Genomic DNA, 25,992 nt, shown 5'->3' on the forward strand with positions numbered 1-25,992 from the left:
GCCGTTGCTATACCACTTGAGCTGTCGTGACCTCGATCCACTCGGACACTAACTTCCCATCTCAACCCCACCTTTTGAATTTTCCCTCCTTTTTGCCATTTTTCAAATGACGTGTAATCTATTTGATTCTCGGCGACAAATGAAATGGCCACGGATAGCTTTAGTGAAGATATACTTCATTTAAAAATATTAAATTCACTGATTCTCGTGGTCCGCNTCGGACACTAACTTCCCATCTCAACCCCACCTTTTGAATTTTCCCTCCTTTTTGCCATTTTTCAAATGTCGTGTAATCGGATTGGATTCTCGACGAGAAATGAAATCGCCACGGAGAGCTTTAGTGAAGTATACTTCATTTAAATTCATTTGAAAAATGGCAAAAAGGAGGGAAAATTCAAAAAGTAGGGTTGAGATGGGGAGTTGGTGTTCGAGTGGATCGAGGTCACGATAGCTCAAGTGGTATAGCAGCGGCGTATCTAGCCGAAGATCGTGGGTTCGAATCCTGCTCGTGCCATTGACTTTTTTATCTCAACTAAAAACTTTAATTAATTGTAATTATTGACAATTTTTCTACATGCACATAAATAATAAAAAAAATACCAAGTGATAACCTGAACTAATTTCCATATATTTTCTCATTAAAAGTACGAAAAATATGAATCGCTTTAGTTTTTAATTTCATTGTATTTCGTGGTCCTATTGACCAAATAACTTCTTTCAATTAATTAATCTTTTTTGTAACGATGGTTCGCAACAGCAGAGGTCATATCAAACCTCGGGGTGCCGGTGTTTTTGAAGAAAGCTCATTTGTAAGTATGTCGGGTTCGAATGCAGGGCCGCTAGATTCGAACCCTTGACCTTTACCTTACAGTGATGAGTGCCGTGTCAACGCCCAAACCGTTTCGGCCGCTGCTCTAACCACTTCAGCTATTGAGAGGTGTATTGAGCCGAAGGTCGTGGGTTCGAATCCCGCTCGTGACACGAACTTTTTCATTTCAACCAATACCTTACATAAAGATTAATTAATTGCAATAATGACAATTGTTTAAACAATAAAAAACTAGGAGAAATTAACATTTTAAAAATATACATTATTTTTTATTTTTTAACTTTCATAAAATATTCAAGTTGTCAACGCCTAACCCGTTGCGGACACCGACGCCCCTTAAAATTAATCTTTATATAAGGTATTGGTTGAAATGAAAAAGCCAGTGTCACGATTGGGATTCGAACCCACGACCTTCGGCTCAATACGCCACTGCTCTAACCACTTGAGCTATCGTGACTTCGACCCACTCGGACACCAACTCCCCATCTCAATCTACAAACTTTTGTCATTTCCCTCCTTTTTGCCATTTTTCAAATGTCTTGTAATCTATTTGATTCTCGGCGACATATGAATTGGCCATGGGGAGCTGTTAGTTAAGTTATACTCTTAGTTAAGTAGTTACATACTGTTAGTTAAGTATTGAAGTCACGATAGCTCAAGTGGTAGAGCAGCGGCGTATTGAGCCGAAGTCGTGGGTTCGAATCCCTCTCGTGACACTGACTTTTTCATTTCAACCGAAACCTTACATAAAAATGTTAATTAATTGAAAGAACTAATTTGGTCAATCAGACCACTAATATAATGGATTTACAAACTAATAACAATAAGTACTGAAAACGATTTTTTTTTATTTCGCAGCAGTAGTAGTTGTGTTCTCCACTGACATGATTCAACTATTAAACAAATGACAACCATTTTTGAGAAAGGTTTGGATGAGTCTGTTCAAATTATTAATACATTAAGTTGCTGCCATTGAAATCAAGACTTTTTCCAATATTGAGGTGAAGTGAGATGGCGTCTCTCGATTACAGCAATTACATTCTGAATTTTTTATTGTTGATGGGCTACAATGCCACGTTTTCAATGATGATAAATGGCAATGTATACTGTAGTATATCCATTAAAATGAATGAGAGGCTTTCTTTTCAAGGGAAGAGTATCACAATTTTCTATCGTAATGACAAACATAGCGCTTTCAAAATAAAACCCAGTTTTGGGTTTGATCTGTTGAGAAGGAAAAGGTGGAGTATTTTCCTGTGTTAAATAAATTTTTTCGACAAAACCTGAAAGTGGTGAACGGTTGATTGATGAAATATGTGAACACCTTCGAAGTTTAGAGATGACCTTTGAGCATTACTTCCCAACAGATCGAGATACAATGCTACAAGACCATGCATGGGTGGTCAAACCGTTTTCAATTTCGACAAAGCCAACCCGTCTATCTTCAAGCGAATAAGAATGTTTGATATGTTTGATAGACGTTACTTTATACTCCACCTTGCAATCTATTTTCGAGTCGGATGTTTACCCCCATCTTTGATTCCGACTGGAAAACAAAAAAATTCAACAGCTCATTGAAACAACAAAACCTGTTCTTGTTCCATTTCCCACAACTTACCTTTACGAATCCGGATTTTCTATTTATACAGACATCATAACTAAACACTGATGCTGTATACATGGTGAACCCGAAATCCGTCTCCATCTATCAACAATTCAAAGCAACATATCCAAAATTTTACAGGTTAAAACAACTTCTCTATTTCCATTAATTAATTAATAATTGATTATTCTTTTTATCTAAGGTTTTTGTTTTAGATGAAAAATTAGTGTCACGAGTGGGATTCGAACCCAAGCTTCGCCTCAATACGACACTGCTGTAACCACTTGAGCTATCTTGACAATATCGTCGAGCCGAAGGTCGTGGGTAGAATCCTGCTCGTGACCATTCAAGTATAAAGCTTAGATAAAAAATAAATAATTGTAATATTTAATATGGTCAATTATGACACTAAGCAAATATGGATTAATCACTAATGTTCAAATTATTACTTTTGGCTCGACTTTTACCTACATTTGTTTCCGTTCTGTCCAATTTCATTTATGTGTTCCTGATTTTATAAATAAAGTTAAGCATGTCATATGTTTATTTTCATAGTGATATCTCTCTACATCACCTAATTAGGAATGGAATAGCTAATTCGTAAAACTGCAATTTACTACGTAATATTTAATTTTAATACTTGAATGAGAGGAGTCCTCCATGGATTTTGTTGTGTGAAAAGGGTCCGCTGGCTAAAAAGTTTGGGAAGCCCTGTTAACGAAATAGTATATAAGAATATAACTATTAACTTCGTAAAGTATTAACCAACACTAATTTCATTAGTCACATTCCAATTATATTAAAAGTTAAAATCTTTATAATAAATTTTAATTTTTATAACTGTTCATATTCAATCAAAAGTTCAGGTCATCATTAGCTATCAGTAGGTTAAGATCAGCCTTGACCAATCACTAACGTACTACTTGATTAAAATCTTTCAAAACAATAAAGTAAATAATACATTTATTTCTCTTTTAAAAAATATGTTTTTTATATGTATATTTAACAAATAATCAAACTTAAATTTGTTATATTTTTTGTTGTTTTGTTCAGCAAGCAAACACCCTATCGAAATGCGAATTATCTGCCAAGGAATTACATTACCCTTAATATTATCATTATATATATATANATTATATATATATTCAAAATTAATTAGATTCTATATTCAAAATGGAACCAAAAAGTACTAATTAACTATGGGCAGAAACAGTTTCAGAGTTATTCCCGTTTTTCTGATATTTTAATATTTCACGACCTTGCTTCTCATATACGATGATAAATCCAAAAATTAAAAGGTTTTGGACTAGTCCGTTGATACCATTGAAAAGTACGTTAAATGTTTGGAAATAGTAGTATAGGATCACCTTAGTAAGTTTTTCAACATTGACAAAAAAATATATTTTGCAAAGCTCTGGGTACTAACGCGCTTATTTCACCAATGTTTACAAATTTACTATTAATCACATCTTATTGGAAATTTAACGTAGTTTTTAATGCTATCAACGGATTTGTTCAAAATCTTTCTGTTTTGGAGGTACCTTTATTTATTTGAAGTAAGGTCGTGAAATCTTAAAAATTCAGAAAAAGTAATTACTCCGAAACTGTTGAGATTCGGACCACAGTTAACAGGGATTTTTTGGTTCCATTTTGAATGCAGAATCTACTGTCAAAGTTTGTAACAGGAGTAGCCGAATAACCTATAAAACAGTTCAGGGATAAAATAAATTTGAAAGAAAGAAAATCATACCCTCTGAGTCTTAATGCAGATTGAACGGGTGATGGAATCTTGTCCACTCTTCAAAGCAAAACTCTAAACTATATATTTATTACATTTGAAGTTATCATTTCAAGTATTGTAAGTAGGGGTTTATATTTTTTAAAACGTTTTACATCGTTAAAAGTAAGAGTTCGCCAAGGATCGTTTTATCCCGACTATTGTTTCTAGGAACGTGCACCTCAGGGCAGCTTCTTTGAACCGATCCTTTACCTCTTCTACACCCCAAATATACCATCTTCAGCCAACCCCAGCTTTTGGCGACGACACAGCTTGCTGACTTGCGATTCCGGTCTGACAATTGATCCTGATGAGCTCCAAGCACATGCCTGCAAAAAAAGGTTGAGGAAACACTGTCGTTAGTGTAAAAGCTTAATGAATGTAAAAGTACTCATGTATCATTCAACCTTCCTACCAAAATTCCTCATACAATGCTCCTGCACATTGCGTCCCCTCCTACCTCGGGTGCCATCTAGACTCCTGTCTAACCAACACACAAGCCTAAATTGGCAGGAATAAAGCAAACGTTTCTTAATCATCTACAGACTGGTGTAACACAAATCTAATGTTTTAGAAAAAAACAAAAACTACAACAGAGCACTAAAACCGATCTGATCGTTCGGATTAAAACGGTGAGGTACTGCTATTCCATCTAACAGCCAAAGAATGCAGTCCTTCCTCATTCAAAGTCCTCAGAACTATAACTATAATCAACGCACGTTACTACCTCTCCAACATCACCCTTTACAATGACCTGAAAATCCTTCTCGTGCAAAAAATAATTCCCAAACCTTTTCCGCTTTTCACGATAAACTTTCCTTTCACCCTAATCGAGTTGTCCATCAAGAAAAACCACCCTTATAATGCGACCAGACGTGAGACGTTATAATCCCAGTGAAGAAGAAATAGTCTTCCGACCTTCCAAATGAGGATTAGTCCTCGCGAACAGTTGGGAGAACAACAATGGTTGTTTGGTTGCTAACTTCCCTCACGACACATGACCTATGCCATTTGTATATTCAGGTATGTCTGATGTCACATTTCTACACAGAAAACACACACTTTGAGCTCTGAAGATCATTTGAATACACATCGAAACGTTGGAACAATAAAGAAATTGTTTTTCTAAACCTACATCACACAAGAAAGCATCTCACGATCTCCAAATAATCGTTAATTAATGGTCACTAAATACTACACATTTCATTACGTTATGTAAATGAGGTTTCAAATTTTAATAAATACATTAAATAAAAAAATTTCAAAGTTGTGATGAAGAATTCTTGATGAGCATGATGACCGAACTGAGTGTTTTTGGTTCGTTCAATATTGCCTCATTCCTGAAATGAGATTTAAAAAATGTCGGTAACAGTTGTACTGATAATAACCAGGGAAAGATAAAGTTTTATTTTATGCTAATATCTATAATCAGACATTTTGAATAAGTATTTTAATTATGCAAATATTTGAATGAATTACTAATTTTTTATGGAAATGTTTGAATGAATTACTAATTTTTCATTTATTCAATTGTTTGAACGATTTTTTTAAATTATGCAAATATTTGTATGCAACTGTAAGTCTAATTATGTTGGGAAAAAATAGTTACAAACGAGGTAAAATAGGGAAAAATATTTTTCCTTACTCCCAAGTGAACAGTTGGACGTGTATTCGGTTGTAGAACAACAAGTTATTTCAGGACTAAAGTTTGTACTTTTTTTTATCTCGATACTTGTACATTCAGTACTTAATATTCCTCATCTTCCTTTATAGTTGTAAACAATTATAAATCCAATATCTATAATAATCGAGCTATCGTAACCATAAATAAATAAATCTATGTGTACAAAAACACATGCTTCCTCTAAAAATTGAAGGGTCCGAAATATGCACAGTCATATAACAGTAAAATTTTAATATCGGGTGGCATTTCGCATCGCTAGCTATATGACGGAAAGGAATGATTCTATTCAGTTCAGAAGGACAAATCGAGCAGGCTTCATTTACATACCGGATGCATACTCGGGCTTTGTCTCAAAAGCAGTGTCAGTTCAGCCGCGTATGGTCAATTGTGAGTCGAATTTGGATCTTTCTTCTCCTATGTAGATTCTCTAGGGGACACCTATCGACCGTACTTTTGACGTGCAAGAGCTTCAATGACGACTCGGTTTACTGGCGCTTCCATCTTCTCTTTACCATATTTTTAGTGCTCGTTTAGCGTAACGGATCGCGATAGTACGGCCCAGATAGTAAGCCGTCTTATAAACCCTCGAGCCGGGTACCCAGGTAAATAATAAATGATGATGAAAATGTTATTTATTCAATATATACAACTATAAATACAATAATAATACAAGCGCATTACGGCTATGGTTAACAACCGTCTGCCGGAAAGACGGGCAAAAAGTTTTTATTATTATTATTATTATTAGTCTTTAGGTGAAGTACTGGTTGAAAATGTTATTGTCAGAAGCGGGATTCGAACCCACGATCTTCGGCTAAATACGCCGCTGCTCTACCACTTGAGCTCTCGTGGAGTTCGATCCACTGGGACACCAACTTTCCATCTCAACATACTTTTCGATTTTTCCCTCCTTTTTGCCATTTTTCATTTCAACTAATACCTTACATAGAGATTAATTAATTGAAAGAAGTGATTTGGTCAATCGGACCTCGAAATATAATGGATGTAATAAGTAAAACGAAGTATATGTTCACTAAACCTCTCCATGGCCATTTCATTTGTCGCCTAGAATCACAGAGATTACACGACATTTGAAAAATGGCAAAAAGGAGGGAAAATTCGAAGGGTAGGTTGAAGTGGGAAGTTGGTGTCGGAGCGGATTGAAGTCACAGCTTCAGCAGTCATAGCTCAAGTAGTAGAACAGCGGCGTATTTAGCGAAAGGTCGTGAGTTCGAATCCCGCTCGTGTCACTCACTTTTCATTTCAACTAATATCTTACATAAAGATTAAGTAATTAAAAGAAGTTACTTGGTCAATCTGACCACGAAATATAATGGATTTAAAAACTAAAACGATGTACATCTTCACTAAAGCTCTACGTGGCCATTTCAAATATCGCCGAGAATCAAATAGATTACACGACATTTGAAAAATGGCAAAAAGGAGGGAAAATTCGAAGGATAAGTTGAAGTGGAAAGTTGGTGTCCGAGTGGATCGAAGTAATGCCGAAGATCATGGGTTCGAATCCCGCTCGTGACAATAGCTTTTTCATTTAAACCAATACCTTACATACAGATTAATTAATTGAAAGTAGTTATTTGGTCAATCTGACTACGAAATATAATTGATTATTAGTATTTTTAATAAACAAGCACAAGAAACTATTATTCTCATTAAATTCTAACAATTTGTCCAGGGAATCTCGTTAGTAACTTCTTGGGAAAAAAGACCTGTTAAATATAACATGAAGTGAAATAAAATTATCATTAATTGTAAAAATATGAAATCAATTCTTTCCTGCAACACTAGCCTTCTTTAACAAAGTTTACTAAGTTGACACACTGATAATTAGTTAATGACGCGATTGTATATTTTCTTTTTAAAGTGGACAGACCTCAGCATGAATTCTGCCAGAATCGGACATTCCGCTAAGAAATGGAAGATGTCTTCTCTAGCCTTTCTACTGCATAGGAAATACAAGTTGAAACAGTTATATTTTGTTGGATTATGGTTGATTATAATTTATAGAGCAACTCACGTCTACTTTTAATAAACCAGCAAGCAATCGGGACAGAGAAAATTCTAGCACTCTCATACCTATTAAATGAAAGAAAGAATGATATTTATTTACAAAATGTATACAGTATTTACAGAGAAATTAAAAGGCTGGCTTCAGCCATCAAATATATGTTTGATTTAAAGTAAAAAGAACTAATTTAAAACATGTCTAAATATTAGCAGAGGGAACTTAAGATTATTTAACAATGATTATTCAGAAATCGTCAGATGCGGTCTGGTGTGTTGTAGGTTTCAGAAAAACATTTTCTTTATCGTGTCAACGTTTCGATCTTTATTGAGATCATCTTCAGGGCCTGGGATTTACAAACTTGTTTAAATTTAAAACCAAATTTAAATGCAAATTCTGAATAATCATCGACTAACGGTCACTAATCACCACACACACATTCTTTAACAATATTTCTCATATTAGTGTGTTCAATAAGTTCACAAGCTTTGCAAAATCTTGGAATCTTGAGGTTATATTTTGGACTTGTGTAGAGAAACTGGCCACCTCTAATGAATGCATGTAGTCTAGTGCGTCACATTGTAATAGGAACCGATCAGCCTCAAACATATTTTCTTCACAACCTGCAATTTCCTATTGTTGGTGGTACATGTATAAGACCAGACAGGAGCCGCATACAACTGCAAGGGACGATTTTTCAAATAATAAATTAACGTTTTATTAAGTATACTTCTATTTCGTCTACTTAACAACGGGAATAAATTGCTATTGCTGAAATTAAACAAGTTTCTTCGATTAAATATTTAGGATTAACCATAGACAAAAACCTAAGATGGGAAGAGCATATAACTTCTATAATAAAAAGAATCCGATCATTATTTTATAAATTTGGATTATTAAGATTTAATTGATATAAATACCATAAAACGAGTTTATATAGCACTTTTGCAGTCGATTTCTCTTATGGTGTCGTAGCATGGGGTATGCAAATTTGTCTACTAAAAGACGATTACTTACAACAATTAATACAATAATTAAAATAATTTAAAAAACCTAGATTGTACTCCACCATTCTTTTGTATAAAAATTTTAAATTTGATAATTTCAATCAGATATATTTATTAAATTTACTTGTTAAATTTTATAAAGACTGGAATAATAAATTATCAATCGCTCACAACTACTTCCGTAGAACCAAGATCACTTTACAAACCCTCCATCAGTTTACAAATATTTAGAACCACTTTTTATAAGAAAAACCAATTGAATTCTATTGAATTCTGTTATACCAACAAAAGTAATATAAATAGTTTTGCTGACCTAAAATCATTCAAAAACATATTATAAATAATATTTTAAGTAACAATACGAACTTTAAATAATAATATGTAGTTAAATGTACCTAAAATCATTCAAAAAACATATTATAAGTAATATTTGTGTAACAGTTTTAACATTAAATAATAATATGTAGTTCACTGCGTTTTATTTTGAAAGAAAGACTGATCACCTCACCCAGCACAAGTCATTAGGCTTTTGGGTGAATGCCATTGTTATATAATACAAATCTACTGTTCATGATATAATGTTGTATAAATACCATATCTGTAAAATTGTAAATTTTGTTAATTGGGAAATTAAAAAAATTGCAGATCAGAGCCATTCCTCTGTCGCATACCGTGTTGATGTGCTTGGTGAACGTGAACTTTGAGTCCAGCGTCAAACCGAGATCACTTCTTTTTTCCATGGAATACACCTTACATTTATTGTCACAGAACAATCAACCTTACGCCTTCTGCGAGTGAACAGAATCACCTCTGTTTTTGACTCATTGGGTCTGATCCGCCCCCTGTGAAAATATTTAAAGGTTTTCTCAAGGGCTACTGAGAGATTCCTCGCAATTGTACAAACCCTGAAAGACGACATCATAAAAGCGGTATCAGCAGCATGCAGGGAACATTTTGGCTTAATTTTTAGAACAGTTATACCATTAATAAATAAATTGGAAACTTTGGGCCAACGGACGGAGCATTGGGAACACTAGCAGCAATTGGCCGAAAGTCAGAGCGAACGTCGTTAAGCGAGACACAAAATTTCCCACTTTCCAGATAACTCCTCATAAAATAAACGAGGAATTTGGGAAAAGTTTAACTGATCAATTTAAAGGCAAGCCCATTGTGCCACACGCAGTCGATCGCTTTTTCAACATCAACCAGTGCCATCCCAGTATGCTTGTCCAATTGAAAAGACCTATTACATATGTTTCCATCAAGCGCATGTTACTTACACAATAGGAATCTGGGTGACTTATGGCCCTGTGCTAGACATTTATGAAGATGTACGATCCGGAAACATTTAGTTTTATAAGCAAAACTGGTCAATGCTCGACGTTATCCCGTGAAAATTCATTACGGGTTGAATTGCTGCTCGATGCCTCTTCAGGCGGAAAACCTTGATATTTTGTGGTTAATAATTTCTGATGCTGTTATCTTAGGTAGCCGATAATTGCGAAGATGTATGACCATGTAAACATAGAAAATATGAAGGTTTAAAGAATAAATAAAGATGAGGTCTATCGAGGTTCCTGATAAATCATGTAGCTCGGGGTGTACGGCGGTAGGCGATAGACTTTACAAACAAAATAACGTTGAAGGGGTTCAATTATTTCATACCGTCTGTAGCCTGAGCAGAATCACACACTATAGAGTGACACACAGCTAAAAAAAGTTTGAATTTACGGTTGACAAGTATGAGACTGTGAGATATGAGGATCTGCCATGTAGAATTCACAGAAGATTTATATGTTTGGATTTTTTGCCATGAAGATTAAGGAAAAGTTGGGAAGTGAAAATTATGCCTGGATATTTACATTTGTTTAGTATTTCGGTGGGCGCACCTTTGAAGTTCCAACTCTCATGGTCAGCAAGCCTGCCACCTCTTCTGAAAACCATCAGTTTGGACTTGCTGAGATTTACTGAAGGATTCCAGTTTTCACAGTATGCCTCCAACGCGTTGATATTTTTTTTCGTTGTAGTTGGTGAGTCGGCCAGGATTACAATATCAATACCCTGGTAAATACATTTTATTTTTCCCATCTTTAGAACTTTTTTTTACATTTATTTGTTACCTATACAGAATTGTATACTATAAAAACATGTACACATAAATGATATATCACACAGCACAACTCTAGCACTAATGCCAGCACTGCACCGGTAGAACCATGCTTTGAGGAGGCAGCCATTGCTGGCACTCAGTGTGTATGACTAGGTATCAAGGTCCCGAGGCCATCGTCGGTTGAGGCGACGTGGTGGGTTGTCAGGATGGGAATGAGTGGATAGGACTCAAGCAGTATGGTTAGGATGGTTTGAAAGGTTGGTATGGAAGGTTTGGAATCTGGACTGGATTAGTTCGTTGGCAAAAGGAATGTTGAGGTCTTTGTGGATAGTGAGGTTAGTGACATAAAAAGGTGCTTTAACAATTTGTCCAAGGACTTTCGATTGGAAGGACTGGATGCGCTGGATCTTTAGAACTAAAGTACTACGACAGGATACACCGAAATTCTCAACATTAGAACCCAGAACGCCCTGGGAATCTGTGGACCCGTATTTTCACTCCTGTAATTTAAATTGTGATGACACATGATTTTTTCAAGCAGTGATATTTAGTCATGATCATTTTATTTTACTCATTTTTTCACCTGAAAACTATCGTTGACTGGCAACCTCTGAAAGGGGGAAAAAAACTCAAGCATAAATAATCAAAGGTAAATTATAAAATAAATATTTTTTGGCAAAATGTTTCATATTTTTAATTCAAGTTACTGATAAGTTCTCTATGCGATCCTTCTTGGATTTTATTTAAAAATCATATTTAATTAGTTACTCCATTTACGCATTATTCTTCTCACAGCCATCGTGACAGCCATCCATCTGTATTAATCGTTAAACGAAATTAATAAGCCGGTTCTGAATCATTTCCAATTAATTACTTTACGCGGGGAGGGTCGGGTGCCCTCGAGATTCAGGTAATATCGGCCAAGGTTTGTATTGGGTAAGGAGGGGATCCGGAAGCAATTTCATACTGCACCTGCTATTCTGATTTATGAGCTTTTCCGTCCACAATTTAGGACGTGTAGGGCTTTCTTTAATAACGGGGAACTTTAGGCTTGAAGGGGCAATGCAGCCTTGCTATAATTGGCGTGCTATATTTTCAATCACCGATGGGCTAAAATCGACGAAATTTTGCCTTTTCATTTGATTTTCATTTTATTTTAAGTAACTTATTAGGTTAAGACCATATCATGAAGCAAAAATAATTAAACGGCGTATTCCATCCATTCTTTTAAATTGAATAACATGCTCAGAAAAGGTTTTTCTTTTAAATTTAAATTTTCGGCGTAGATCGTACACTGGAAATATAATGCTTAGTTTATTTTCGCTCAGTATAATAATTTTTAGGAAAAATCTAAATATTGTACTTATGAACCCAATTTTATTTTATAAAACGTCCAAAATAAATTAACCTTATAGAAGACGGTCAATTTCGGGGGGAACCTGTGGGGTGGCCATACCGTTCAACATCCAGTGCATCAAACCTCCCAATCAAAAGTCTTCACACAAATCGACAAAGCTCCTTATTACGTCACCTAACCTCACTATCCACAATGACAACAACCTTTTGACAACGAACTGATCCTTCTCGATTCCAAAAGTTTCACAACAACCTTTCGATCCTCTTTAATCTTATTTTCTTCTCTCTCGAGCTTTCCACCCTGAGTACCCGCAATGTCCCCCTAATCGACGATGGGCTCGAAATGTCCTTACCCTGCCTCAATCCGACACACTGAGTGGCAGCATTGATTAGATTCTCAACGTATATATATATATATATAATTTTTAAATTTTTAAGGTAAATTTTTAAAGGTATTATAAAAGAACGAAATCGTTATCTTATTAAGTAGGGTGATACGCCATAATTATATTCTAAACAATTTTATTAAGTTATAAAAAAAAATAGAACGCTAAGGAATGCTAGACGTTTTCCACACACCAAAAATAAACAAAATTGCAAATATATACAAAGTTGTTGTTTGTGAATTTATTTTAACAGATTTTTACAAAAAATAAACCCGAGGGTCGTGGGTTCGATCTCGCTCGAGAGGCTAACTTTTTCATCTCAACTAAGAGTTTCAAGAGAGAGTTAATTAATTCAAAAAATACAGTTTTATAATAGAAGAGAGTCATTCGGGGTCGTCGGAGAGGCTCTTGCGAGTCAAGAGCACGACCGGTAAATGGCCCTCAGAGAACCTGAGCAGGAGACAAAGGATCGTCCTCGCCCGACTGAGGATTGGCCATACGCGGTTGACACACGGGCACCTGCTTTTGGGTCAAAGCCCGCGCCGGTGCCCCTTATGCAGAGAAAGGTTGCTCGATGTGTCCCACATAATAGAGGCGCGTCATGCCTTGGCCCCATACAGAGAGCGTGTAGGCATGCCGCCGGATTTAAGAAGAGTTCTCGAACACGGTAGCGAGTTTCAGAGTCCCCTGTTCAGCTTTTTAGGGGAATTGGGAATTTTCTATTATTTATAGCCTACAAAATATGTGTTTTGTGTTTCTGTGTGTATGAGTGAATGTATTTATTGGTGCGAATGGGGAGGGGCTGATGGCGAAGCAGCTTCTCGATCGCCTCTCCGGTTGTGTGCATGACTTGGGCTGATGGCGGAAACTTTATAAAAATACCCCATCGACCCCAACCTAGGTTAGTTTATTATAGGGAATAAGTAGATGGAGGAATATCGAGTACTCCGTCTACCAAACGGTATGAGTGCAATCAATGTATATAGGTATGAATGTATTTATTGGTGTGATTGTGTATCGAGTGTGTAGCGGTATTATGTTGAAATGACCAAGCTATCGGATGCCCCTGTCAAAAAAAAGTCATTTGAATATGTTTTTAAAAATCGATAGTTTTAAGGGGGAAATATCAGTGTTCATTCAGAAATTTTTTTGTACGAAATACATAACATGATTTCTATGTAAGGTCTTGGTTGAGATAAAATGGTCAGCGTCACGAGCGGGATTCGAACCCACGACCTTCCCCGCTAAATACGCCGATGCTCTACCACTTGAGCTATCGTGACTTCGATCCACTCGGACACCCACCAACTTTCCATCTCAACCCAACCTTTCGAATTCCCCCCCCCTTTTTGCCATTTTTCAATGGGGACCACGAAATCTATGGGTATAATATAATATTGATAGAAAAATTTTAAAATACACTGACAGGCAAAAAATTCTGCCCACTTGTAATATAACTTAATTTGTATATATTTTTGTGTATTAATCAAAGCTTAACTTTTTTTAACGATTAATGATTGAGAATTTGTCTAAAAAAGTAAAAAAATGTAAATTGCTAAGGAAAATGAAAAATAGAAAAAAATTTAAAAAAAGACGGACAGATAACATTTGTTTTAGATTTTTAATTAGCATTCCAATTTCGCGTATTTCCTCCTCTTGCCTCAATTTCTACTCGAAGACGCCTTGGTATACTTTCTACCGGTCTGGAAATGTCTCTTTGCTGGAGATTAGCCCATTTTCACGAAGAGTATTTTAAAGTTCGAAGAGTGTATCAGAAAGTGATGGTCGTGTTCTTATACATCTTTTGTTGTTTGCCCATAATGTTCGATGGGGTTCAAGTCTGGATTACGGGCTGGCCAGGGTAAGACCTGATGTTATGCTGTTCAAGGTAGTTTGTACTATGCGATTTTTATCGAGGATAGGCAACGCATGATGCTCCAAAATTTCATCCACATAACGAGCCGTCAAAGACCCTCCACGATCAACAACCAACTCTGTGCGACTCTCCATTGAAATTCCCGCCCATGCCATCACTGAGCTACGGTTGAAAAGGTTGACTTTCGGAAAAATCACAGGCTTCGAACCTTTCATTTCGCCTTCTCTTTCACGCCCACCTGAAAATCGTATAGTAAATCTGCACTCATCTGAAAAAAGTATAGCAGACCAATTGTCTAAAGACCAATGGCTGTGTTTTCTAGCAAATACGAGCTGTGCAACTCCGTGTGTTCTGGTCAATCCTGTTCTTCTTCAGTGAAAAGCCATCAGCCCATACTTATATAATCTTCTTCGAGCGGTGCGTTCAGAAATTTGGACACCTCGAACTTCCTGGAGCTTATAAATTGATTGAACAACAGTAAGGCGCCGGTTTCGCAAAATTCACCGTTATCCTGTGGTTCTGTTAACTTTGGGCGTCCAGTCAGTGTTTCGTAAGGAACTCCGATGGCAATAGCACCATTCCTGATGGAACGTCCATCTTCAATAAGTGCCACTCCAAGCGCAACATCCTTAGCACTATGTGACATTTTTTAGTTTAAAAATTGAAAATAATAAAACAAAGATGGAAACTGAACAGTTTATTGCTTCAGAATTCAAAGAATGAATAAACATTTTAAATTCCGTAAAAATTAAACATTTAAAAACCCTTTATCCTTGTTTTGGATTAAGGATTAGGTGTGTTTACGTCTAATTGATATTCCCGATTTAAAACATAGCATAAACAAATATTATCGATATAAACATTGAGACAAATTAAGGGCAGAATTCTTTTTTATCGAGAAAATGAAAAAAAATTGGGTGGTATTTTTTGCCTGTCAGTGTATTTTGTCTAAATTGAACGTTGAAAGAAAGGAAATGTACAACCAACCGTGCATCATATCATTTTAAAATAAAATATATGTTTTACACTCAAATAAATAAGTACTCATTGGCATCATAAAATACGCGGATTAAAAAAAATAAACCACCATTTTTCTTAATAAAGACCTCAAACAAATACTACAATCTGTGCAGCTTATAAGTTTTATTAGACAAAGCAATCCTTTTACAATTTTTCCCTGTACTGGTATGTTATTTAATGTTTAAACCGATTAAAATAAGTGGTTGAAAAGGAGGAGAGTAGGGGCTTAAGCGGACTTAATTTAAAGCCCATCCCCACACTTACAAAGGGTATTATCCCTTTTGATGAAAGAATCCCAAAGGAGTACGGAGGTCGGACCTTTGGAAAATTAAACAATTACACGGCCGGGGATTTGTAAAGGGGTCCCAGGAGGGAGGAGAAAGAAATAATGATATCACACAACACAACGATAAACACGGCAAAAAAGATATGACTGAATCAAGTTGATCAATGTAAATTTTTATTTGAGATTACATCAAATACCTGACTTATTCATAGCCCTGCTGATGGTATATGATATATATATATATATATATATATATATATATATATATATAGNTCAAATTTCTTGAACAATGTATGAACCGTTTTGCTCTCTGTTCTTTATGGGGCCCACGTTTCGATCTTTATTGAGATCACCTTCAGGGCCTGGGATTTATAAACATCGTTTAAATTAACAAATAAAATTTAATTTAAACAATGTTTATAAATCCCGGGCCCTGAAGATGGTCTCAATAAAGATCGAAACGTTGGCACGAAAAAGAATTATTTTTCCCAAACCTACGCCACAACAGACTGCTTCTCACCATCTCCAAATAATAACTAGCATTATCGATTTTTTTGGCCAGAAGAAGCTCATATTAACAAACCCCTATCTAGGCCGGCATAATTCTTAAAGTTAATCTGACTTTTGGGGTCGTCAAGATCGCTGCGTTGGGGAAGAAAATTAAAGGGGCGATGGCGGGATCGAACTCACGGCCGCGGGGTCTACGAGGAACAAGACTTAAAGATAAATGTTTACAAATGTGTAAAATTTTGTCGGCAGCTTGTTTCACAATTATACAGGGTGAATTGCTACTCGTGCTACAAACTTCTCCAGTAGATTCTTCACCCTAAAATGAACAAAAAAGTTCATATTGTCCATGGTCCGATTCTCAACCATTTCAGAGTAATTTCGCTTTTTATCGATTTTGAAAGATATCACGTCCTGGCGTCGGAAAATCGTGATATCTTTTAATCTAAACATTTCTCTGAAAATCTAATAGCACCGTTGAAATTCCCGTTAATTTTTCAATAAGAAGATGACGGTGGCAAAATGTTTGGGCTAATTTTTTGTGTTTTATTTCAGCCAGAACTACAAAAAGAGTGGAAAATTGTGTAAATCGGAAAGTGTATAAAGTAATCCAGAGTTTCTAATTTTAGTCTCAGAAGGCAGCAAATTTGAGGAAAACTACCTGATTTAATAACGCTTCCAACGCACTCGTCATTTTCTTATTTAGTGGTTGTGAGACCAAGATGTTGATGACAAAAAGAGAAAAAATGGTGGTTCAAGGATTGCTAATGTTTGAGAGTGACTTGCTACTCGTGCTACAAACTTCACCAGTAGATTCTTGACCCTAAAATGAACAAAAAAGTTCATATTGACCATGGTCCGATTCTCAACCATTTCAGAGTAATTTCGCTTTTTATCGATTTTGAAAGATATCACGTCCTGGCGTCGGAAAATCGTGATATCTTTTAATCTAAACATTTCTCTTAAAATCTATAAGCACCGTTGAAATCCCCGTTAATTTTTCAATAAGAAGATGAAGGTGGCAAAACGTTTGGGTCTTTCTTCCTTGACCTTCTAGCTGTTTGTAAACTTCTTAAGCATTACATACTAAATGGGCATTAAATTAAATTAAAAAATTTCAATGGAATTATGATTTTGATTCTCTCTAAAAATTAACGGGGATTTCAACGGTGCTTATAGATTTTAAGAGAAATGTTTAGATTAAAAGATATCACGATTTTCCGACGCCAGGACGTGATATCTTTCAAAATCGATAAAAAGCGAAATTACTCTGAAATGGTTGAGAATCGGACCATGGACAATATGAACTTTTTTGTTCATTTTAGGGTGAAGAATCTACTGGAGAAGTTTGTAGCACGAGTAGCAATTCACCCTGTATATTGGACGTATCCGGGGCAAAAGCAAACTCTTCAAAATGTCTCACATCTTAAAATTATTCCATTTTTTCTATGGAATTTACCCAAATATTCACATTTATACGCGTATAACCCTTACATAAATATATGATGAGCAAATGTATTCGGCAGAAATAACTTTAAAATTTTTGAGAAACGCAGGTTCACCGTTTATTCCATTAATTTAATTATTGTACATTTTATTGACCGCGTTGATACGGTTTTAAAACCGAGAGCTAATGCATCAAAAAATCCATTTGAAATTGGCATTACAAATACTTTTGTTTCTTTTATCTTATAATTTATTTAAAAATTTTAATAATAATTTATTTTTTAATTAAAATGGGATATCTGAATGGAATTATTGAAATTATACCCCATACTCAATCGTATAGCAGTAGAGAAATTTTTAAATATTTTATTACAACAGTTAAGAAATACAATTTGTTGATGTAAATAGATTTAAAAAAAGTTGTGAAAACTTATATTTACTTTGGTATAATTTGAAAAAGTAAAATCCTCTCCTCTATTAAACTATAAAACCTTAATCTTGGTTTAAATTGTCTGTTTAATGTAGGTTATCCAATTTGATAGCTGACTGCGTCTTTCATAAGAGTTAACTTTTTTAAACTTTTAAATTAGTTTAATTAGGTTTTGGGTTATGTTGTGTGGTCGTTGTGGATTAAGAAGATAAAACAGATGCTATCTTCTTTGATTAATTATATCACTTTGTGAATTAACTAACAATTTGTTAACATTAATGATGCCTCTTAATAAATTAAAATGATGATGATGACGTTCGCATACGTTGGCAATAAATAAAAAGTAAAGTGAAAACCTAAGTAAGAAACTTTAATAGCACTTCCTCAGAGTTGGTACAATCGCAAGCCGCCGCGACAGCGGAAGCCCTTTGGATCTCGACCCCCCCCCCCCAAAGGGGAAGAAAGTTGAAATTGTAAAAATTTATGGTGCAGGATAGCGTGAGAATTGGGGATAAAAACATACGGGGTTTGTTTAGAGAGACCTTTCAAAATAAAACGACCGGAAAAGGTATAATCGCCGTTTGCAAACCCTCAAGTCGTAAGTTTTCATAGATTTATACTACCTGAAGAGACCTATTTGTCATCAATAGAACAACATATTAACAAGTACATTAGCAAGTTTTAGTTTATAAATGATGAATTTCGCAACATTCTTTCATACTTAAAAAAAAAGAAAACAGTTTAATCAAAAGTTAGTTTTAGTGTAAAGTCGTTACAAAATCTGGACGTTTCAAGATATATTGGAACATTAAGAAATTTAAAAAAATATATAATCCTGGTGGATGAAATATCTACATTTACCAATGGACGCGTTTTCATTTTTACTTTTGAAGACATTATAAAAAAAAGAACTTTTAAAAGTCTTTTCATTTTTTCTGAGACGAAGTTTAAATGGATTGAAGTTGGTGGAAACGACGCTGAAAACTTGCCGCTCATGGAAAAATCTGAAAGAAATTCTGTAAAATCCTCGGGAAAATATAATCTTTTTGCCGAAGAGAAATAACCCGAGAAAATAGGGCATAAGGAATTATTTATTAAAGGCAAAACATTAACAGCTCCTTTTCCCAGGTAGAGTTTAAGGAGTTTATTAATTATTATCCTCCCTTTTATTTATAGCGATAGACGATATCGTCGGTGTTAATTGGGCAAACTTTCTTTTAATTATACTTTCGACCGCGTTATTTTGAGGGTGGTTTTTCTTTTTTTAAAACTCGTGTTTTGAGAGTTTCCGACGCCCCGAGGCTGTTGCTTTAATGAATTCTATAAATATTATCGTACCTTCTCAAATTGTATAAATAGTAAATTTTCTCAAGGAAAGGAGATTTTCCCATCTAAGTAAAATGTTCCGCCGAGACGGTGAAAATAGATAGCTAGGAAGAAAGGGAAGCTGTGTTCAACATATCGGGATGAGCACAGCTGCGTTGGCCTTACCCAATAATCTCCCAAGCGATGAAGATTATTGATAGTGTTTATTCGACTGATCCGTTCGCTTCCCATGCTAAATTTCACTGGAACCGAATTTCTATTTATAGTTGATTTCTTGCTTCGACTTCCCTTTTATCCTTCGTTATTGGGCATCGCTTGACGAAGGCGAATTTCTCAATTAATTTACCCCGATTACATTCCGATCAACTTGCTCAAAAGACATTTGTATACAAACCTTTGTCCACATACGAGGATTTCAGTGGAACGAATTACATAAAGGAAAATTTTTTTAAAAAATAGAATATACATTTACAGCAATTTTTGCTATTTGTTAGGTGCATATTATTACCACGAAAATATACTATAATTTTAAAAACTGACTAAAAAATCTATAAGTTAAACATAAGCAGAATTTTTTTAAAAAACCATTAAACAATAAAAAAAACTTCAGATTCACCATAACCAATAATTTATTAAGTCGTCAGGCATGTTAAAAACTTGGAACAATTATTCAGAAATCGTGAGATGTAGGTTCAGAAAAACATTTTCTTTATCGTGCCAACGTTTCGATCATTATTGAGATCATCTTCAGGGCTCAAAGTGTTTGTTTCTGTGTAATGGTGCCATTCTTGCAAATCGTGCTGAGAGTGCACAATTACACAGAAGACAAACACTTGAGCCCTGAATATGATCTCAATAACATTTTCTTTATCGTGCCAACGTTTCGATCTTTATTGAGGTCATCTTCAGGGCATGGGATTTACAAACATTGTCTACCATTAACAAATACATTTAGGATGTGGAAAAGTGAATTTATACAATGCAAAGAATCGAAATCTCAATAAAGATCGAAACGTTGGCAAGATAAAGAAAATGTTTTTCTGAACCTACATCACACACCAGACCGCATCTCACGATTTCTGAATAATTATCGATTAAAGGTCACTAATCACCACACACTTGGAACAATAACAAACAGCCCTCTGGCATATATCGAAATATTTCTGATCCCTCACGCACCCTTTTTAGCGATAATTAAAAATTTACATTTAAACATAAAAAATAGCTACATTGAAATGTGAATGATTTTCATTCATACTGGATGTTCGGCTACTCGTGTTACAAACTTTACCAGTAGATCAATATGGAACCAAAAAGTACTAATTAACTACGATCCGCATCTCAACAGTTTCGGAGTTATTTCACTTTTTCTGATTTTTTAAGATTTCACGACCTTACTTCAAATAAACAATGAAAACTCCAAAACTAAAAGGTTTTGGACAAGTCCGTTGATACCTTTGAAAACTGCAATAAATTTCCAATGAGATCTGATCAATACTAAACCTGTAAACGTTTGTGAAATAAGCATTTTAGTAGCGAGAACTTTGAAAAATATTTTTTTATACTATACTACTATTTGCAAACCTACGATCAGCAAATTTTAGCAAACGTACTGCATTTAATATCCTTTTTAGTGGTGTAATTTTTTTATGTTACTTTGTTTAAAGATGAAGAAATTAATAAAGGAATGGAAAAAACCGTGGCTGATTGGTTAGGTGGAAAATTAAAAAAAAACTTAAAGATATTTTTAATGAATTTATTAAACTTTTTTTTAAAATTCGGGTTCGAAACTGAAATAGTGCAAGTTTATTTACCAACACGACTGCAACTTTGATTACAGGATTATTCCGTTATTATTCTCAGGAATAAAAAAGTTATAAGATTCAAAATGTTTTTAGCTATCTATGTGATATCTTGTTAACACTATAGCTACTTCAATTAATTAATATTTACGAAAGGTATTGGTTGAATTAAAAAATTCAGCGTCACGAGCGGGATTCGAACCCATGACTCTCGGCTAAATACGCCGCTACTCTACCACTTGAGCTATCGTGACTGATCCGCTCGGACACTAACTTCCCCTCTCAACCACACCTCTCGAATTTTCCCTCCTTGTTGCCATTTTTCAACCAATTGCAATGTCTTTTTTATCTCAACCAATACCTTTCATAAATTTTAATTAATTGAAAAATGTTAATTGGTCAATCGGACCACGAACTGTAATGAATTTGCAATAGCTACTTTTTCTAATGAAGAATGCGCTGATATACATCTTATGTACAGGTTTTGAGGGTTTAATGCAACGGCAGCGCGTCGAAAATACATTGCGGAGGATGGAGAATATTTCGAATCAAAATTAAAAAACGTTTAATAAACTCGTTCAAAATATCCTTAATTTTTTTTAAATTTTCCACCTTACGTCAGCCACGGTTTTATCCTTTCCTCCATCAATTTCTTCATCTTCGAAAAAAGTAATTATAAAAGCAATTGCACCACTAAAAAAGATATTAAATGGAGTACGTTTGTTGAAATTTGTTGGGTCTCTAGGTTTGGAAATAGTAGTTTAGGATTCTAAACTATTCTATTCTATAGTGGGTAAAAAATTATTATTCAATGTTCTCGCTACTAAAACGCTTATTTCACGAACGTTTACAAGTTTAGTATTGAACACATCATATTGTAAATTTAACGTGGTTTTCTATGGTATCAACGGATTTGTCCAAAATCTTTTAATTTTGGAGTTATCATTGTTTATTTGAAGCAAGGTCGTTTAAAAAATCAGAAAACATGGAATAACTCCGAAACTGTAGACATTCGGACCATAGTTAATTAGTAAGTTTTGGTTCCATTTTGAATGTAGATTCTACTGGCAAAGTTTGTAGCACGAGTAGCCGAACACCCTGTTTGGAAGGTACAACGGCCCATGGTGCATATTTGGAGCAGACCGTTCCAAGCTGGCGAAAGTTCAACATCCAATTTCATATATATTTGAAAAACATTAGCATATTAATAGACTCAATTTAAAAAAGAATTTACTTATCACTGAAGATGGACGTATGAGTCCCGAAATGTATTCTATGTATGCAAGAGAGCTTGTTGTTATTGTACCAAGTTTTATTAAAACTGACCACTGATTATATGAACAATAACTTTACGCAAAATAAATGGATACATCTATAGTTATTTATTATATTATAACCTTTCTATTATTTTCATTGAAAGTAGTTTATTTTTGGCCTTTTTAGTTGTAAACTTTCAAATCGAAGACGTTGTGAATTACTGTATTACAGAATTTGTCGTTCTTCTTGAATTCATTACAACACAAAAGCAAGAGAATTTGAAATCTAACGCGAGACGCTGCATATGCTTATTATTTTGCAATTTTATTATAAGGAAAATCGTCTAAGAGAATATTCAGTTGATTATCAGAGAATCCGTCAAGGCTGACTCTTCAATAATATAGAAGATTGTGGGGGACGCGGTGGGATATACAACGGATTAACATCTTCCACCGTAGTCAAGATCATCTTGTCTCTCTCATTTTCCCCTTATCTCAGAAACATAACTGGCATATTGATGAGAAATTTGGAAAATTACGACAGAGACGCTTACACGCCGGTTATTGAACAAAAAGCAGAGGAATAAGCAATGAAAAGGAATTTTAAATTATTTTAATTTTCACCTCGAGGATTCACGAGAGATCAAAAACATCAGCCAACCATAATGCACAAATATACATTATTTACTTGACTAATTTGCAAGTATCTTTTTTGATCTGATCTTTTTTTCTTGAGATCTACGAGGTGAACAAGGTGAACAACGTTTTGTTTATTCGTATCTGAACATTTTCGTGAATTTTTTTGAGGTACTTGTATCTTAAGCATGCTTCAGCTTCTCGAATCTTCAGTATGTACTTTAACGTCTTATTAATTGTTTTAATTAATCGAAAAAGATGATTAAAACTTAAATTAAACTTAAAAAAACATGATGAGATAAAAAGTATTGCGAACATTAATTAATCAACTACAATAGAATTGTAGTTCTTTTAGAGAATATTGAGCTCTCCCATCATAATCATAAAGTAGAGAATATATAGATGAACATAATAAATTTATTTTTAAAGTTACACTACAACTCTTGCAACGAGAGGGTTGTGACAAATTGAAAACGGTTCAATTACCTTCTGATGAATATTGAAGAAGAAGCTGCGGGTTCCGTTCGGTTAATTTTTGATGTAAGAAAGTAAGGCATGCTTGCGGTTGGTAGCGGATTCTCGTTTAATCTGAGGAACAAATCGTCTCATAAATATATGAAAGGTAGAAGCTTTCCCTTGGGTGACAGGGACGGTATAGGTAAGTAATGTACTGAATAAATTAATGAAATGCTTCGAATCCGTTTAAGCAAATTTGAATAAATGTCGCCGAAGAAAACAAAACAATAATTTAACAGTTTGTTCAAAAGAATTATAATTTATTAATGTTTATTCTATACAAATGTCGAAAATTAATAATATAAAATTGTTTCAGGTAGGATTTTTTTACTATTACGGCATAAATTTGCCAATATGTCGTCATAACCATATCCTACACGTCGTTATAAAAAAAACCTAGTAAGAGTATTTTATTTTCAATAAATACTTATATTGATTAATAATTTTTATGTAAGGTGTGGTTGAGTTGGAAAATTAGTGTCACGAGCGCGACTCGAACTCACGACATAAGCGAGGAACACACTTACCCCATGAAACGCTATGCGACGCTACCCGACCCAAAGCCCATTTTTCCATAAGATTGTATTATCCATCTGCCCGATGCCATGCCATGCTATCCTACCCTACGCTACGCGATCCCCACTGTCCAGATTTTCGTCGGGTAGCAGCAAGTACAGTCAAAGGCAATAGAACCGGACACTTACATTTTTATTCAAACTACGTGTATTATTGTCGTTATATTAATTACTACATACTTATTTGAATATTAACCACATACAGTCACACAGCGTGAATCACAATAAGCACTATCACAATCGCAACGCCTCTTTTGTTCTTAACGCACTTTTTTTTAGCAAAACCTTGAAATAAATTGTTAGTTAAATTTTATGAGCACAACTATGTAATAAATTGTTTGTTAAACTTAATTGTTTTAAATAAAGTTATTCGTTGTTTTGGTAAATAATTTTTATAAAAGCTCATGAATTTTTGATCTCGTTTAATTTGGTTCACATTACAATAAGAATGTTGTAATTAATATAACGACAAAATTACATATACATAGTTTGAAATAAACTACAAAAAATATGAGTGTCCTGTTCTGACGCTACTCGACAAAAATGGTGTAATTTTATTAGCAAAACATTATAATAAATTGTTAGTTAAATTCATTATATCAAAATTTTGGTACACACCGGAATACGTAATAATAAATAAAGTTATTCCGTTGTTTTGATAAATTTTTTGCCTAACCATCATAATTGAATAATTTTTATAAAAACTTATGCATTTTTGATCTCGTTTAATTTGGTTTACATTAAAATAACATGTTGTAATTAATATAACGACAAAATTACATATACATAGTTTGAAATAAACTACAAAAAATATGAGTTTCCTCTTCTGATGCTACCCGACATTAGAAAATGGTGTAATTTTACGAGCAAAACTATGAAATAAATTGTTAATTAAATTTTATGAGCAAAACCGTGTAATAAATTGTACCGCCGAAGCGAGTACAATAAATTGTTAGTTAAATTCATTATACCAAAAAATCGTATTCCGGTGTTTTGATTAATTTTCTACCAAACCATTAAAATTAATTTTTTAAATAAAAAATAATTAATTTTTAATCACAGTTAATTTGGTTTATATTAAAATAAGTATGCTGTAATTAATATAACGACAATAATAAATGTAGTTTGAATAAAAATACGATTGTCCGGTTCTTTTGTCTTCGACTGTACTCGATGCTACCCGACGAAAATCTGAACAGTGGGAATCGCGTAACGTAGAGTAGGGTAGCCTGGCATTGCATCGGGCAGATGTGCACGGGGGTAATACAATCTTATGGAACAATGGATTTTGGATTTGCGTCGGGTAGCATCGGGTAGCGTTGCATAGGACGTGTACTCCGCTGTAAGAGTACAGACGGGGGAGGTCGTGAGTCCGTGTCTCTTGACACTAATTTATCATGTCGACCACCTTTACATAAAAATTATAAATCAATTTAAATAATTACTTTGGTAAACTAAGACTAGTTAGAACATATAGTTTAATTTAATAAATTTGACTTTAGATCTTTAACTTCATTTCCGTCTTGAGGAAAAAGAAT

The sequence above is a fragment of the Cimex lectularius genome, unplaced genomic scaffold (assembly GCF_000648675.2).
Source record: "Cimex lectularius strain Harlan isolate CLEC.00 unplaced genomic scaffold, Clec_2.1 scaffold144, whole genome shotgun sequence".
NCBI lineage: Eukaryota > Metazoa > Arthropoda > Insecta > Hemiptera > Cimicidae > Cimex > Cimex lectularius.